The sequence below is a fragment of the Arachis hypogaea genome, chromosome 20 (genome assembly GCF_003086295.3).
Source record: "Arachis hypogaea cultivar Tifrunner chromosome 20, arahy.Tifrunner.gnm2.J5K5, whole genome shotgun sequence".
In the NCBI taxonomy this organism is placed as follows: Eukaryota; Viridiplantae; Streptophyta; class Magnoliopsida; order Fabales; family Fabaceae; genus Arachis; species Arachis hypogaea.
The window spans coordinates 98,502,108-98,520,614 of NC_092055.1; the positions used below are offsets into that span (position 1 = coordinate 98,502,108).

At 37.5% G+C, this 18,507-nt stretch overlaps 1 non-coding gene across 1 annotated transcript; it reads left to right on the forward strand.

The window, feature by feature from the left end:
- The first annotated feature begins 3,420 nt into the window (after positions 1-3,420).
- Positions 3,421-3,528, forward strand: LOC112788475 (small nucleolar RNA R71). The gene has a single exon (XR_003195836.1). It is a non-coding gene; the product is annotated as a small nucleolar RNA R71 (small nucleolar RNA).
- Positions 3,529-18,507: the final 14,979 nt, after the last annotated feature.

The following is an 18,507-nucleotide window of genomic DNA, read 5'->3' on the forward strand; positions in this document are numbered from 1 at the left end:
GGGAATGTCTCCTTCTATGAAAGCTCCAGCTGAGTAACATAGATGGCAAATAAGATGAGGAAAAGCTAGCCTTGCCCCAGGGGAGGGCTTTTCGGCTATTTTGTAGAGTTCAAGAGAGATGACTTCATGAACTTCTACTTTCTCTCCAATCATGATGCTATGAATCATGATGGCCCGATCCACAGTAACTTCAGATCGGTTGCTAGTGGGGATGATGGAGCGTTGGATGAACTCCAAGCATCCTCTAGCCACAGGCTTGAGGTCCAGTCTTCTTAATTGAACCCGCTTACCTTTGGAGTCAATCTTCCATTGAGCTCCTTTGACACATATGTCCATGAGGACTTGGTCCAACCTTTGATTAAAGTTCACCCTTCTAGTGTAGGGGCGTGCATCTCCTTGCATCATAGGCAAGTTAAATGCCAACCTCACATTTTCCGGACTAAAATCTAAGTATTTCCCCCGAACCATAGTGAGATAATTCTTTGGGTTTGGGTTCTTACTTTGATCATGGTTCCTAGTGATCCATGCATTGGCATAGAACTCTTGAACCATGAGGATGCTGACTTGTTGGATGGGGTTTGTTAGAACTTCCCAAACTCTTCTTTGGATTTCATGTCGGATCTCCGGATACTCATTCTTCTTGAGCTTGAAAGGGACCTCGGGGATTACCTTCTTCTTGGCCACAACATCATAGAAGTGGTCTTGATGAGCTTTGGAGATGAATCTTTCCATCTCCCATGACTCGGAGGTGGAAGCTTTTGTCTTCCCTTTCCCTTTTCTAGAGGATTCTCCGGTCTTAGGTGCCATCAATGGTAATGGAAAAACAAAAAGCTTATGCTTTTACTACACCAAACTTAGAATTTTGCTCGCCCTCGAGCAAGAAAAGAAAGAATAGATGAAGAAAAAGAAGAAAATATGGAGGAGAGGAGGGAGAGGTGTATTCGGCCAAGAAGGGGAAGAGAGGGTTGTGTTGTGTGAAAATGAGGGAGAATGGAGGGCTTTATATAGGGAAGGGGGGGTAAGGTTCGGCCATAAGGGTGGTTTTAGGTGGGAAAATAATTTTGAATTTTGAAGGTAGGTGGAGTTTATGAGGTAGGTTTGTGGGGAAGAGTGGATGGATGTGAGTGGTGAAGTGGTGATAGGGAAGAGAGATTGAGGTGATTGGTGAAGAGTTTTGGGGAAGAGTGTTTATGGGATTGTGTGAAAGAGGGGTGAGAAGAAGTGAGTGGAGGTAGGTGGGGATCCTGTGGGTCCACAGATCCTGAGGTGTTCAAGGATTTACAACCTTGCACCAAATTGGGCATGCAAAATGCCCTTGCACACAACTCTGGGCATTCAGCGCCAGATTGGTGCTTGTTCTGGGCGTTGAACGCCCATTTGTTTCCCATTTCTGGCGTTGAACGCCAGAACCATGCTTGTTCTGGGCGTTCAGCACCAGCTCTTCTCCAGGGTGCATTTCTGGCGTTCAAACGCCCAGATGCTGCCCATTTTGGGCGTTTAGCGCCAGAACCATGCTCTGTTCTGGCGTTGAACGCCAGCCAGATGCTTCTTACTGGCGTTTAAACGCCAGTGAGATCCTCTTCCAGGGTGTGATTTTTCTTCTGCTGTTTTTGATTCCGTTTTCAATTTTTATATTTATTTTGTGACTCCACATGATCATGAACCTAATAAAACATGAAAGAACAATAAATAAAAATTGGGTTGCCTCCCAACAAGCGCTTCTTTTATGTCAATAGCTTGACAGTGGGCTCTCATGGAGCCTCACAGATGTTCAGAGCATTGTTGAGACTTCCCAACACCAAACTTAGAGTTTGGTTGTGGCCTCCCAACACCAAACTTAGAGTTTGACTCTGGGAGCTCTGGTTGACTCTGTTTTGAGAGAAGCTTTTTATGCTTCCTCTCCATGTTTGCAGAAGGGTAACCTTGAGTTGTAAATACAAGGGAGTCCTCATTCAATTGAAGGACTAGTTCACCTCTGTCAACATCAATCACAGCTCTTGCTGTGGCTAGGAAGGGTCTTCCAAGGATGATGGATTCATCCTCATCCCTCCCAATATCTAGGACTATGAAATCAGCAGGGATGTAAAGGCCTTCAACCTTTACTAACACATCCTCTACTTGTCCATAAGCCTGTTTTCTTGAACTGTCTGTCATTTCTAATGAGATTTTAGTAGCTTGCACCCCAAAGATTCCCAGTTTCTCTATTACAGAGAGGGGCATGAGGTTTATCCCTAAACCAAGGTCACACCGAGCCTTATCAAAGATCATGTTGCCTATGGTACAAGGTATTATGAACTTTCCAGGATCTTGTTTCTTCTGAGGCAATGTCAGTTGATCCAGATCACTTAGTTCATTGGTGAACAAGGGAGGTTCATCTTCCCAAGTCTCAATACCAAATAATTTGGCATTCAGCTTCATGATTGCACCAAGGTACTTGGTAACTTGCTCTTCAGTAACATCCTCATTCTCTTCAGAAGAGGAATACCCATCAGAGCTCATGAATGGCATAAGGAGGTTTAATGGAATCTCTATGGTCTCTAGATGAGCCTCAGATTCCTTTGGTTCCTCAGAGGAAAGCTCCTTATTGATCATTGGACGTCCCATGAGATCTTCCTCACTGGGATTCACGTCCTCTCTTTCCCTTACAGGTTCGGCCATGGTGATTAATTCAATGGCCTTGCACTCTCCTTTTGGGTTTTCTTCTGTATTGCTTGGGAGAGTACTAGGAGGGATTTCAGTGATCCTTTTACTCAGCTGGCCCACTTGTGCTTCCAAATTTCTAATGGAGCACCTTGTTTCATTCATGAAACTCACAGTGGCCTTTGATAGATCAGAGACTAAATTTGCTAAATTAGAAGTATTTTGTTCAGAGTTCTCTGTCTGTTGCTGAGTGGATGATGGAAAAGGCTTGCTATTGCTAAACCTGTTTCTTCCACCTTTATTAAAGCCTTGTTGAGGCTTTTGTTGATCCTTCCATGAGAAATTTGGATGATTTCTCCATGATAGATTATAGGTGTTTCCATAAGGTTCACCTAAGTAATTTACCTCTGCTATTGCAGGGTTCTCAGGATCATAAGCTTCTTCTTCAGAAGATGCCTCTTGAGTACTGTTGGATACAGCTTGCATTCCATTCAGACTCTGAGAAATCATATTGACTTGCTGAGTCAATATTTTATTTTGAGCCAATATGGCATTCAGAGTATCAATTTCAAGAACTCTTTTCTTCTGAGGTGTCCCATTACTCACAGGATTCCTCTCAGAAGTGTACATGAACTGGTTATTAGCAACCATGTCAATGAGTTCTTGAGCTTCTGCAGGCGTTTTCTTTAGGTGAATGGATCCACCTGCAGAAGTATCCAATGACATCTTAGATAACTCAAACAGACCATCATAGAATATATCCAGGATGGTCCATTCTGAAAGCATGTCAGAAGGACACTTTTTGGTCAGTCCTTTGTATCTCTCCCAAGCTTCATAGAAGGATTCACCTTTTTTCTGTCTGAAGGTTTGAACATCCACTCTAAGCTTACTCAGCTTTTGAGGAAGAAAGAACTTGGCTAAGAAAGCCTTGACTAGCTTATCCCAAGAGTTCAGGCTATCCTTAGGTTGAGAGTCCAACCATACTCTAGCTCTGTCTCTTACAGCAAAAGGAAAAAGCATGAGCCTGTAGACTTCAGAATCTACTCCATTAGTCTTAACAGTATCACATATCTGCAAGAATTCAGTTAAGAACTGAAAAGGTTCTTCAGATGGAAGTCCATGAAACTTGCAGTTCTGTTGCATCAGAGAAACTAGCTGAGGTTTCAGCTCAAAATTGTTTGCTCCAATGGTAGGGATGGAGATACTTCTTCCATGTAAATTGGAATTAGGTGCATTAAAGTCACCAAGCATCCTCCTTGCATTATTATTATTTTCGGCTGCCATCTCCTCTTCCTGTTCGAAAATTTCTGAAAGCTACTTGCTGGATTGTTGTAATTTAGCTTCTTTTAGTTTCCTCTTCAGAGTCCTTTCAGGTTCTGGATCTGCTTCAACAAGAATATTTTTGTCCTTGCTCCTGCTCATATGAAAAAGAGGAACAGAAAAATAATAATAATATGGGTCCTTTTTACCATAGTATAGAGGTTCCTGTGTGAGTAGAAGAAAAGAAGAAGAAAAAATTCGAACACAAAGAGAGAGAGGGGTTCGGATTTTTGGTTAGATGAAGTGTTAGTAGATGAATAAATAATTAGAAGGAGATGAGAGAGAAAGAGGGTTTTCGAAAATGATTTTTGAAAAAGAGTTAGTGATTTTCGAAAATAGTTTTTGAAAAAGGTTAGTAATTTTCAAAAATTTTAAAATCAAAAATTAAAATAATTAGTTAATTAAAAAGAAATTTTGAAAAAGAGGGAGATATTTTTGAAAATTAGAGAGAGAGAGAGTTAGTTAGGTAGTTTTGAAAAAGATAAGAAACAAACAAAAAGTTAGTTAGTTAGTTGAAACAAATTTGAAAATCAATTTTGAAAAGATAACAAGATAGGAAGTTAGAAAAGATATTTTGAAATCAAATTTTTGAAAAAGATAAGATAAGAAGATATTTTTGAAAAGATATGATTGAAATTAGTTTTGAAAAAGATTTGATTTTTAAAATCACAATTAATGACTTGATTCACAAGAAATCACAAAATATGATTCTAGAACTCAAAGTTTGAATTTTTCTTAACAAGCAAGTAACAAACTTGAAATTTTTGAATCAAAACATTAATTGATGATGTTATTTTCGAAAATTAGAAGATAAAGATAAGAAAAAGATTTTTGAAACATATTTTTAAAATTTTTGAAAATAAATAAGAAAAATGAAAAAGATTTGATTTTTGAAAAAAATTTTGAAAAAGATTTGATTTTTGAAAAAAATTTTGAAAAAGATAAGATTTTAAATTGAAAATTTGATTTGACTCATAAAAACAACTAGATTTTAAAAATTTTTGAAAAAGTCAAATCTAATTTTCGAATTTTATGAGAGGAAAAAGGGAAAGATATTTTTTTTATTTTTGAATTTTTAATGATGAAAGAGAAAAACATGAAAATGATGCAATGCATGAAAATGTTTAGATCAAAATAATGAATGCATGCAAGAATGCTATGAATGTCAAGATGAACACCAAGAACACTATGAAGATCATGATGAACATCAAGAACATATTTTTGAAAAAATTTTAATGCAAAGAAAACATGCAAGACACCAAACTTAGAAATCTTTCATGTTTAGACTCTATGGATTCAAGAATGCATATGAAAAACACCATACAACACAAAACACTAAAATATGAAGATCAATCAAGAAGGTTTATCAAGAACAACTTGAAGATCATGATGAATGCAATGCATGAATGCAATTTTCGAAAAATGCAAAATGAGTATGCAATTGACACCAAACTTAAAAATTGACTCAAGACTCAAACAAGAAACTCAAAATATTTTTTATTTTTATGATTTTATGATTTTTTTTTTTTGGATTTTTCGAAAATTATTTGAAAAAGAAAAATAAGGATTCCAAAATTTTTAATATGAATTCCAGGAATCTTATGCTCTTTAGTCTAAAGCTCCAATCAAAGGGTCAGGCATGGCTTAATAGCCAGCCAAGCTTTAGTATGTAACTCAGACATGACACGCCTGACATTCCCTATCCAAAAGAATTAGACATGGCTTTACAGCCAGCCAGGCTTCAACATGCTTCATGAAACACTAGAATTCATTCTTAAAAATTCTGAAAAAAAATATATTTTTGAAAACATTTTTATTTTAAAAATTTTTTCGAAAACAAATGAGAAAATTTTTGAAAATAAAACAAAAGAAAATTACCTAATCTGAGCAACAAGATGAACCGTCAGTTGTCCAAACTCGAACAATCCTCGACAACGGCGCCAAAAACTTAGTGCACGAAATTGTGATCTTAGGCAATGGCGCTAGAAACTCTGTACGCACATCTTAATAAATCGTTTTTCATTCACAACTTCGATACAACTAACCAGCAAGTCCACTGGATCGTCCAAGTAATAAACCTTACGTGAGTAAGGGTCGATCCCACGGAGATTGTTGGTATGAAGCAAGCTATGGTCACCTTGTAAATCTCAGTCAGGCGGATGATAATTGATTATGGAGTTTTCGAAAATAATACTTATTAAACAGAAAATAAAGATAGAAATACTTATGTATATCACTGGTGAGAATTTCAGATAAAGGTATAGAGATGCTTTCATCCCTCTAAACTTCTGCTTTCCTGCTGTCTTCATCCAATCAATCCTACTCCTTTCTATGGCTGACTTTATGTAAGGACATCACCATTATCAATGGCTACTTTTGATCCTCTCTGGAAAATGGTCCGATGCGCTGTCACTGCAAGGCTAATCATCTGGAGGCATCACCGTTGTCAATGGCTGCATCCCATCCTCTTGTGAAAATGGTCCAAATGCTCTGTCACAGCACGGCTAATCATCTGAGGTTCTCGATAATACTGGAATAGGATTCACCCTCCTTTTACGTCTGTCACTACGCCCAGCACTCGCGAGTTTGAAGTTCGTCACAGTCATTCAATCCCAGAATCCTACTCAAAATACCACAGACAAGGTTTAGACTTTTCAGACTCTCATGAATGCCGCCATCAATCTAGCTTATACCACGAAGATTCTGATTAAGAGATCCAAGAGATACTCATTCAATCTAAGGTAGAACGGAAGTGGTTGTCAGGCACGCGTTCGTGGGGGAATGATGATGATTGTCACGTTCATCACATTCATGTTGAAGTGCGAATGAATATCTTAGAAGCGGAATAAGTTGAATTGAATGGAAAGACAATAGTACTTTGCATTAATTCACGAGGAACAGCAGAGCTCCACACCTTAATCTATGGAGTGTAGAAACTCTACCGTTAAAAATACATAAGTGAAAGGTCCAGGCATGGCCGAGAGGCCAGCCCCCAAAACGTGATCACAGGATCAATAATACAATCCAGGATGTCTAATACAATAGTAAAAGGTCCTATTTATACTAAACTAGTTACTAGGGTTTACAGAAGTAAGTAATTGATGCATAAATCCACTTCCGGGGCCCACTTGGTGTGTGCTTGGGCTGAGCTTGAGTGTTACACGTGCAGAGGCTCTTTCTGGAGTTGAACGCCAGGTTGTAACGTGTTTCTGGCGTTCAACTCTGGTTTGTGACTTGTTTCTGGCGTTTAACTCCATATAGCAGCGTAGAACTAGCGTTCAATGCCCATTTACGTCCTCTAAACTTCGCCAAAGTATGGACTATTATATATTTCTGGAAAGCTCTGGATGTCTACTTTCCAACGCAATTGGAAGCGTGCCATTTTGAGTTCTGTAGCTCCAGAAAATCTACTTTGAGTGTAGGGAGGTCAGAATCCAACAGCATCAGCAATCCTTCTTCAACCTCTGAATCTGATTTTTGCTCAAGTCCCTCAATTTCAGCCAGAAAATACCTGAAATCACAGAAAAACACACAAACTCATAGTAAAGTCCAAAAATGTGAATTTAACACATAAAAACTAATGAAAACATCCCTAAAAGTAACTAGATTCTACTAAAAACATACTAAAAACAATGCCAAAAAGCGTATAAATTATCCGCTCATTAATAAAATATTATTTTCTTAAAATATTATTATATTTTTTTTGCGTATTTGAAATTGGATCGCTACACGGAGTCTAACTGTGTCACTCAAATTTTTGAAATTCCAACCCAAAGTGGCTTGAAAACGTAGTTTTATGCTAGTTTAGTACTGACGACATGGCGAGGTACTTGATGATGCAGTAGAGGTGCTTGATGATGCGGTGCCTATGCAATAGAGGTGCCTGCTTCACTGAACTTTCGAAAAAAATTTATTTTGCCAAAAACTAAGTTGCTACAAGTAATGTTTATTTACTATTTTTGTTCCTCACCATGTGCAATATTAAGAACTGAACATAATTTTGCATCCTTCAATAGGTTGGTGCTAAATAGGTATGTGGCCTCGCAAATCTATACACTGCCCTACAAAAGTAACCTCAAATCTCATCCTATATAAAACGACATAATCAATATTTACTTGTTAATGACTTTAAAAAGCAATACAAGACAATTACCAATAGTTCAAATTCTATCAAAATATTATGTGAAGGCTCCATGGACACCCAGCAGAGAATTGTTTGCATCGATAATGGTATTTAAGTCTATCTGACTCCAACACTTTATATTTTGGATTCCTTCGAATGCTATAGTTTTTGACTGCCATGAGAACAACATCTTTACTCTTGAACCTATGACCGACCCGAAATTTCACGCTGCCATTCGTGTTGTAATCCTCCCCTTCATTAGGTTGAAATGATCATCTAGTTGCATTGCATCCAAGTTAAAAATGTAATAGTGGCTAGGAACCTCTGACAACCATGGAATGGCCAATAGTGGAGGAAGAAAGACCCGAGCACCACTACTAGATGAAGTCTCTAACACAAACTCGTCGGAGGACTGACTCTCATTAGATGATCCAGTGTCAGCATGTAATCTGAATCAGAATCACTCAAGTCTTCTTCGACACGGTTGCAAGGTTCAACAAAAGTGAATCAGTATTGGTGTTACTGGAGGTGCATGCGGGATCGAAGATAATGAACCACGCCGCATACCACTCCATCACATGCTGCAGCATTAACCTTGCATGTATGTCAAACATTATCATCACATGCTGATCAGCTTCGACCCAAAATGTCCTGTTTCGAAACCCTCCATTTAAAAGGGCTGATAAAAATCTATATGCAACTTTTCCAACCTCTTTCGAACCTACTGCACCCATGTTGCTTAATATGAGATTCTTTAGCGCGTCTAATGAATCAAGGTGGCAAGTGCGCAACATCACAGGTGAATTGCACTTAAATATCATTTCATCTTCACCACTTATTATTATCCCATTCGGGTAAATTACCACAAAAAAATTGACTAGCCATGTGTACAGAATATAAAGAGAGGAGAATTAGAGATTAGCGGAATTGGTGTAGTGTGATGTGAACCAAAAACCCTTTATAAGGGATTTTTTTATTTTGCAGTAGATATCTACGGTACTAAGACACCTAAATATATATACACGTATCTAAGGTACTGGGCCACCTAAATACATCTTTATGCGTATCCGAGTGACAGAGTCACCTAGATGATGTTTTTCACATATTCCAGGTACTAAGTACCTGAAATGCGTACATATATACAGTTTTTATATATTTCAAGTGCAACCATGTTATTTGTATTCAAGCATTGTTCCTTATCCAGGTATTGAGTCACCGGAATTTTGTTTTATGGTTTTTTAGGCACAATATCCAAGATGTGTAACATGAATTTAAATTAGTAATTACTCTACAATTTTTATATTTTAGTAAATATTTAGTTTCATTAATTTAGAAAAAAATTTCCAACAAACATGTCAATAAAAAATTAAACTAACACAGAAAATTTATCCTCAAGTCTAGTCCAAATATTCAATAACAATTAGTGCTTAATCCAACACACAAAAAAACTTCATTAAATCTTGACCAAAACTACTAAATTAAAGCTAATTTGGATAAGTTTATAAGTAATTTTTTTTTACTTTTAATTTATAAAACGTTATAATATTAATGTTTGGTATAATTTTTAAAATTAACATGTGACTTTTTAAAAAGTCATTTAAGTGCTTATGGAGAAGTTAAAAAAATAAATTCTCCTATAATAAATTTTTTTATTTTTTAAATAAATACTTTTGTGATTAAAAAATTACTTTTAATATAAATTCTTATGTTTTGTTTTTTTTTAAATTTAATTAAATTGTTTACTCAAACCGGCTCTAATTAAAATTAAAATGAGGCAATAACTTTACATTTTTATTTATGTCTCCAAGATATTTATTATAACAAATCGAGATAATGGACCCAACAATAATAATTTGTTCATCAATGTAGATCATCCCATTATGAAAATAAGCTCCAATCCTATTTCAATATCTCAATGACTCAATTCTTCATGTGTATAAATTTTTTATCATCTACACAATAGCATTTGGCCACAAATGATACTAATAACAAAGGGAATTAGAACCAAAACATTTGAGATATAGACCCCAATGCTAACGACCGACAATTTTAAAAATATAAATATAAATAAGTTATAATTCATTTCATAAATTAAAATTTCTTATTTTAAAAATTATTTTATTATAAGTAATTAAATTAATTTTATAACTATTTGAGTTCAATTAAATTCAGATTTATATATATATTTTTATTATGATAAAATACTTTACATAATTAAAACTATAATTTTATTAATTTATAAATAATAAGAATTATATATATATATATATATATATATATATATATATATATAGTATAGTTAATAATTGATAAACTATTATTTTATGGTTTATATTGTGTTTAATTGTGTGGTTTTATCAAATCTTTACCCACTTATTCATATGATTAGGATGTATTTACAACTCCTTCCCAAAATTACTTCATGGTTGAAAACTTGCTTCCTAGAGACTTTTAATTATGTAATTTTAATTCTGCTTTATTCCATTCGATGCCGTGATCCCTGTGTTAAGTGTTTCAGGCTTTATAGGGCATGAATGACTTGGAAATTGGAGAGGAGGCTTGCAAAAATGGAAGGAACACAAGAAATTAAGGGGATGACCAGCGAGAAGCGACGCGGACGCATGGCTCACGCAATCGCGCGAAATGGAGAAATCGTAGTGATGCGCTCGCGTGCCTGACGCGAACGCGTGAATTGGAAGCTGCACGAGTGACGCGAATGCGTGGACGACGCGCACACGTGGCACGGAAAACGCTGAGTGACGCGAACGCGTAAACGACGCGGTCGCGTGACGTGCACGATCTGCAGAACTTACAGCAAACGCTGGCATGGATTCTGGGCTGCGTTTTAACCCAACTTTCGGCTCAGAAACGCAGAATAGAGCCAGGAAACATGCAGAGACGAAACAACTTTCATTCCGGATAATTTTTAGTTTTTAGATCTGACTTTACTCCTCCTCTAGGTTTTTTCTCTCTACACATTCATAGTTCTTAGGATTTTGTTTTTATTGCTTTTTGGATTGGGATATTGAGAAGAGTTATTACCTCCGCCAAGACTTCATCATTCTAGTTTGTTTTCCTTACTTGTCACTTACTCTTTCATATCCTTAATTTGTTCAGAATTACTATTGGATTATTTTTAGAATTTAATAATACAAGAACTATTTTTATTTTTAATTGGTCTTTTTGATTATTATTTATCATGTCTTCCTTTATTTCCCTTTCTTATTTTGTGAAGTTTACATTCGTAATGAGCGAGTAATTCTCTAACTTGATTGGGAGTTGATTGAAAGGAGAACCTTGAGTTGGAATGCTCAAGAGTAAAATTGTAATTGGGTTTATTGTTGGATGGCTCTCTAGTCACTGACACTATTCCTTCCCAAGGGAGAGGATTAGAACTTGTAAATAGAAGTATACTTCCAACTTGCTTGACTCTCCTCTACCTAGTAAAGGATAACTAAGCAGAACAACCTTCAATTATCAATTAATCTTGGGAGAACTCCAACAAGGATAGAACTTCCGATTAATCTACTCCCGATCAAGATTTTTATTTAAATTACATAAATTCTCTGATTTAATATCCCGTTTATCAAACTCAAAACCATTTTGGAAAACATCTGATTAATAAAATAACACATCTTTCTGCAACTCGTTGGGAGACGACTTGGGATTCATACTCCCAGTATTTTAATTCTAATTTTGTGACAACCCTTCTAAATTGATAAGTGGATTTTTGTTGGTTAAGAAATGTACTTGCAACGTATCTCTTATATTAATTTCTTGATCTACCAATTTCCTTCGCGTCAATTTTTGGCACCGTTGCCGGGGAGTTGCAATAGAGTGCTAAGTTATTGATTGGAATTTATTTATTTGCATTTTATTTTATTTTGCTACTATGAGCTGTATGTTTCTTTCATTGAATGACGCGTTCACTTCCTAATCCAAGCTTGCCAGTATTTGATCCTGAGATTGAAAGAACTATTTCACGTATAAGGCAAGCTCGACGTCGGTTAGCCCTCTCCGAAGATGAATCTGAAACGTCACTTAAGGGAGAAACAAGCTCCCTTTCTACTGATTCGGTTGATTTACGTGCAGGTGACATGGCAGCACCTAGGAGAGTTACTATCCAGGAAGCTGGAGCCTTTGATTTCACACTGCAGCCATATCAAGCGCATCACCCAGCGGTGGCTGTAGATTTTGAACTAAAGACTGCACTACTCAACTTGATGCCTAAGTTTCATGGCTTACCTGCTCAAGAGCCTATCAAGCACCTTAGGGATTTCCAGGCAGCCTGTTCTACTGTCAGGCATGATGGTGCAGATGAAACTTCTATTTTGTTAAAAGCCTTCCCATTCTCTCTTGAGGGAAAGGTGAGAGAGTGGTACTACACCCAACCCGGAGCAACTATTTCTAACTGGGATACGCTCAGAAGAGAATTTTTAGAAAAAATTTTTCCAGCTGAAGTTACTGATAAATTGAGGAAAGACATTTCCATGATTGTTCAGGACGAATCCGAGACTCTACGAATACTGGGAGCGCTTCAACAATCTTCTGGAAGCATGTCCCCACCATATGATTGACAAGATAGTGTTGCTCGGCTACGTCACACAAGGCATGAAGCCTCAAGATAAGACCACATTAGAAAGTGCTAGCAATGGGTCTATGAAAATGTACAAGACCACTGATGAGGCATGGCAATTGATCAGCGACTTAGCTGAATCTACTCGGAATCACAGGCAGAAACAAAGCCAGTCAAAAGCTGTTGCAGAGGTATCTTCTAGAAAAGAGACTACTGCTCTAACTCAGAGTATATGTGAAATGACCAACTTACTGAAGCAGATGCAGTTGAGTCAACAATAAGCTCAGCCTTCTCTACCACAACAAAGCCAACAGTTAGTCCCACAGAGAGTGTGCGGAATATGTGCTGATTATAGTCATTATACTGATGAATGTCCACAGCTCCAACAGGAAGACAATACTGTAGCAGCCATTCATAACTTTTATGACCGTCCGAATCGAGGATACAATCAACAAGGAGGCAACTACAACCAAAGTGGGAACTATAACCAGAGTTGGCAAGACAACTCCAACCATGGCTGGAGAGATAATTCCAACCAGGGCTGGAGGGACAACAATAACAGAGGAGACAGAGACAATCAGGGAAATTAGAGGTGGAATAATAACAACAACAGGCAGTAGAACCAGAACCAGCCTTATAGAGTACCTCACCTAAGGCAATCCCAAGGACCACAGCAAAACCAACAACAAGTTTCGCAGATCACTTATTCTAATTCCTCTCCAAATGACGAGATGCTTCAATCCCTTGCGCAAGGACAAAAGAGCATGGAAAGTTCACTTAACGGTCTAACATCCGCTATACAAGCTCTCATCTCTCAGATGGGATCATCCAATACTTCAAACACTCAACATGCAAGCTCCAGTGGAATTCCTTCTCAACCCTTACCCAATCCAAAGGGTGGCATCAATGCCATCACCCTAAGGTCCGGAACTATACTGCAAGAGAGGAATCAGGAGGAGCCAAACCCACCAGAACACGCCCCAGCTGAAGAGGTGGTGGAGGTAGAAGATGCTGAAGAGGAAGAGGATGTACAAGACATGGTTGAAGAAGAAGAAGCTCAACCACAGAAAGAAGCACCAAAGGATGCAGACGTTGCAGAAAACGCCCTCCCTATTCCATTTCCACAAATTGTAAGGAAGCCCAGAAAGCAGATGGAACTTGATCCCAAAATGGTAGAAATATTCAAAAAGGTTGAGGTAACTGTTTCCCTTTTTGATGTTATTCAGCAAGTACCTAAATATGCAAAGTTTCTAAAAGATTTATGTATACATAAAGACAAAATTAATGAATTAGAAACTATTCCTTTAGGTAGTTCTATATCTGCTTTAATGGGAGGTATACCTGAAAAGTGTAGTGATCCAGGTCCATGTATGGTTAACTGTACCATTGGAGGTGTGATATTTTCTGACTGCATGTGTGATTTAGGAGCGTGTGTTAGTATAATGCCTTTGTCTATTGATGAGTGAACTTTTGTTGATATAGAATTTCCTCAATTGAATGAATTCTCGTTGTAAAGTATAATTCTACACCAACAAACAATCCTCCCAATCAAAAATATTGAGTTGTCACAAAGAACAAACCCCAAATAAGAATTAACCGGAGTATTTAGACTCCGGGTCATCTCACGAGGAATTACAATGAAGTGTATGCTTTTGGCTATGAGGATGCAAGGGGGGTTTGATTTGATATTTGACAAGAAAATATAAATGACAAGAAAGTAAATCAAGCAAGTAATTAAAGAAAGCAATTAATAAAGAGAGAGACATTCATGGCAAAGATTGAGATCATAGGCTTTCTATCCTAGTCATGCAATGATTAATTCATCTTATTTAGTCAACTCCAACAAATAGGGAGAAAGTCAAACAAGATTAATCAATCATACCACAATAATAAACAAGAATTTATCTCATTACGTCATCTCCAACATTGGAAGAAGGTATCATATTATCTTCCATGAGAGAAAGTCTAATAAGACTAGCTAATCTCAATCCAAAAGTCCTAATCAACTTACTAATTAAATTAGCAAAAGATTAGCGTCAATGGAAACAATATTAGCTAACAACTCTAGATCACCAACATGAGTTGGGTTTTCATGACTCAAGATTGCCTAATTACTCTTTCCAAGCTAAGAATGCTCAAAATCTACTCTAACATCCTTCCAAGTATTTTATCCAACACTTGGAAGGCATACAAGGAAAGCATGGTAAAAATGCAAGAATAATAAATCTACCAACTACTAATTGCAAGAAAAGTAAATTCACAACTCAAATCAACAATTAAAAGATCATCAAACATTAAATTTCATTAAAGAAAAGATCCAAATCCAACAAAGGGTTCATGAACATAAAAAAAAGACATAAAAGTAAAATTGACAAGAGAACTAAGAAGAATAGAGTAGTAGCAACAAGAAATTAAAAGGAGAAACTATATTAAAACAAGAATTAGAAGTTGGATTTAAGAAAATTAAACCTAAACTACCCTAAAATCTAGAGAGAAGAGAGAGCCTCTCTCTCTAGAATTCTACCCTAAAACATGATGAAAACTAAAACTATGACTCCTTTCTTCATTTTCCCTCGAATCTTTGGGTTCAATAGCATCAGAAATGAGTTGGATTGGGCCCAAAATGCTTCAGAAATCGCTGGGGGCGATTTCTCTTTAGTGGGCCACAGACAGCATCGGCGCGCACGCGTACATGGCGCGTTCGCGCCCCTGAACGCGAAATAACATATAGCAAATTTTATATCATTTTGAAGCCCCGGATGTTAGCTTTCCAACGCAACTAGAACCGCCTCATTTGAACCTCTGTAGCTCAAGTTATGGTCATTTGAGTGCAAAAAGGTCAGGCTTGACAGCTTTACGGTTCCTTCATTTCTTCATGAGTTCTCCCACTTGCATGCTTTTCTCCTCACTTCTTCCATTAAATACTTGCCTTATGAACCTGAAATCACTCAACAAACACATCAAGGCATCGAATGGAATTAAAGTGGATTAAAATCACCAATTTAAGGGCCTAAAAAGCATGTTTTTACACTTAAGCACAATTCAAGGGAGAATTACAAAACCATGCTATTTCATTGAATAAATGTGGGAAAAGGTGATAAAATCTCCTAAAATAAGCACAAGATAAATCATGAAATCGGGGTTTATCATCTATATATGATACTTTGAGGCTGCCTCCCTTAAAAAGGTCGGCAGCTCATTTTGTGTTAGCAGATAAAAGCATTATTACAGTGGTTAGAATTGCTGAAGATGTATTAGTGAGTATTAAGGGCTCACATTTCCCATTAACTTCTATATTCTGGAAATGCCCCTAATGACTAGGAAGGCCATCATCAATCCTACTTGGAAGACCATTCTTGAAGACTTCAAAGTTCAAGCTGGATGCATTCTCAGGAACTTACTCCTTTGAGATAGATGGCAGAGCAGTGAAGTTCATCTTAAATGAAGCGATAAAGCATCCTCCGGAAGATCATTCTATCTTCCAGTGCAATATTATTGATGAAACTGTAGCTGAAGTTCACTAGGAAGAATTAGAAGAGAAGTACATAGGGCAAGGTCCAAGTGTGGGGACATTTTCAGAGGACAATGAGAGCACTTCACCATTATCACCAGCTCCAGATAATCCAGAGCCTGGCCATGAGCAGAAATTAGAATTAAAACCCCTTCCTACATACCTCAAGTATGCTTACCTTAAGGACAAGCAGAAGTTCCCAGTTATCATTGCAAGGGAGCTTACTTCCCAACAAGAAGAACAACTGCTCAGTGTATTGAGAACGCAAAAGAGAGAAATTGGATGGAGCTTAGCAGATATAGTAGGCATCAGCCCTCAAGTTTGTGAACACAGAATATTCTTAGAAGAAGGAGAAAAGCCTGTCCGACAACCTCAGCGTAGATTGAATCCAACCATCTTAGAAGTTGTCAAGAAGGAAGTAACCAGACTACTTGAAGTAGATATCATTTATCCCATCTCAGATAGCGAATGGGTCAGTCCAGTACAAGTGGTGCCCAAGAAGTCTGGAATCACAACAGTAAGAAATGAGCATGGAGAGCTTTTGACAACTAGAGTGCAGAATTCATGGAGGGTTTGCATTGACTATAGGTGTCACAACTAAGCCACTCGCAAGGATCATTACCCCTTGCCATTTATTGATCAGATGCTTGATCGCCTGTCAGGTAAATCCCATTATTGCTTTTTAGATGGTTATACAGGCTATTTTCAAATTCATATAGCTCCTGAAGGTCAGGAAAAGACTACTTTTACATGTCCTTTTGGAACTTATGCTTATAAAAAATGCCCTCTGGCTTATGCAATGCACCAGCCACCTTCCAAAGGTGCATGATGAGTCTTTTCTCTGACCTTATTGAGAACTGTATGGAGGTTTTTATGGATGATTTTAGCATTTATGGTTATTCATTTAGCCTTTGCTTAGATAGTTTATCTAGCGTGTTAGATAGATGTGTTAATACGAACCTTGTATTGAATTTTGAAAAATGTCACTTTATGGTAAAACAAGGGATTGTACTAGGACATGTTGTGTCTAGTACTGACATTTTTGTAGATCCAGCAAAGGTGGATGTTATTTCTAGTTTACCTTACCCCTCCTCTGTGAGCGAAGTCCATTCGTTCCTTGGCCATGCAGGTTTTTACCAGAGATTCATTAAGGACTTCAGTAAGGTAGCACTACCCTTATCCAGACTACTGCAGAAAGATATTGAGTCCGAGTTCAGTGAGGATTGCAAACAAGCGTTTGATAAGTTGAAGACTGCCCTGACTCAAGCTCCAATTGTGAGAGGACTAGACTGGAGCCAGCCATTTTAAATCATGTGCAATGCTTCCAATCATGCAGTAGGAGCAGCGCTGGCTCAGCGTGAAGGTAAGGACCCTTTCGTCATTGCTTATGTGTCTAAAACTTTAGACGCTGCTTAGTCTAATTACACTACTACTGAAAAAGAGCTCTTAGCTATTGTGTTCGCTGTAGATAAATTCTGAGCCTATTTACTTGGTACTAAAGTAGTAGTGTACTCAGACCACGCAGCTCTAAAGTATTTATTAGCTAAAAAGGAGTCCAAACCGAGGCTTATACGTTGGATACTGCTACTACAAGAATTTGATTTAGAAATTAAGGATAGGAGTGGTAACCAAAATCTAGTGGCAGACCACTTGAGTCACCTTGAGCACATTAAGGATACCTCCACTCCTATAAATGATAATTTCCCATTCGACAACTTACAAGCAATATCTGAAGTAGTCCCTTGGTATGCGCCTGTAGCTAATTATCTAGTCAGCCGCAATTTTCCTCCAAACTTTATTAAGCATCAAAGAGACAAGCTGAAAAGCGAGTCCAAATATTATATATGGGATGACCCATATTTATGGAGATGTGGCGCTGACCAGGTAATTAGACGGTGTGTGCCTCAATCAGAATTACAGTCCATTTTAGAGGCCTGCCACTCATCTAAGAGTGGAGGACATTTTGACCCTCAAAGAACAGCTAGAAAAATTTTAGACTGTGGTTTCTGGTGGCCTACTCTTTTTAAAGACGCTGCTGAATTTTGTAAATCTTGTTCCCCATGCCAAAGGTTTGGTAACATATCCAAGAGGGATGAGATGCCTCAACAGATTATGCTTTTCTGTGAAATTTTTTATGTTTGGGGCATTGACTTCAGGGGTCCATTTCCAAATTCTAATGGTTATTTTTATATATTGTTAGCTGTAGATTACGTTTCTAAATGGGTGGAAGCAATTCCTACCCGCACTGATGACGCTAACACTGTTGTTTTCTTTGTTAGAAACCATATTATTTGTCGCTTTGGATCACCACGAGCAATTGTGAGCGATCAAGGCACC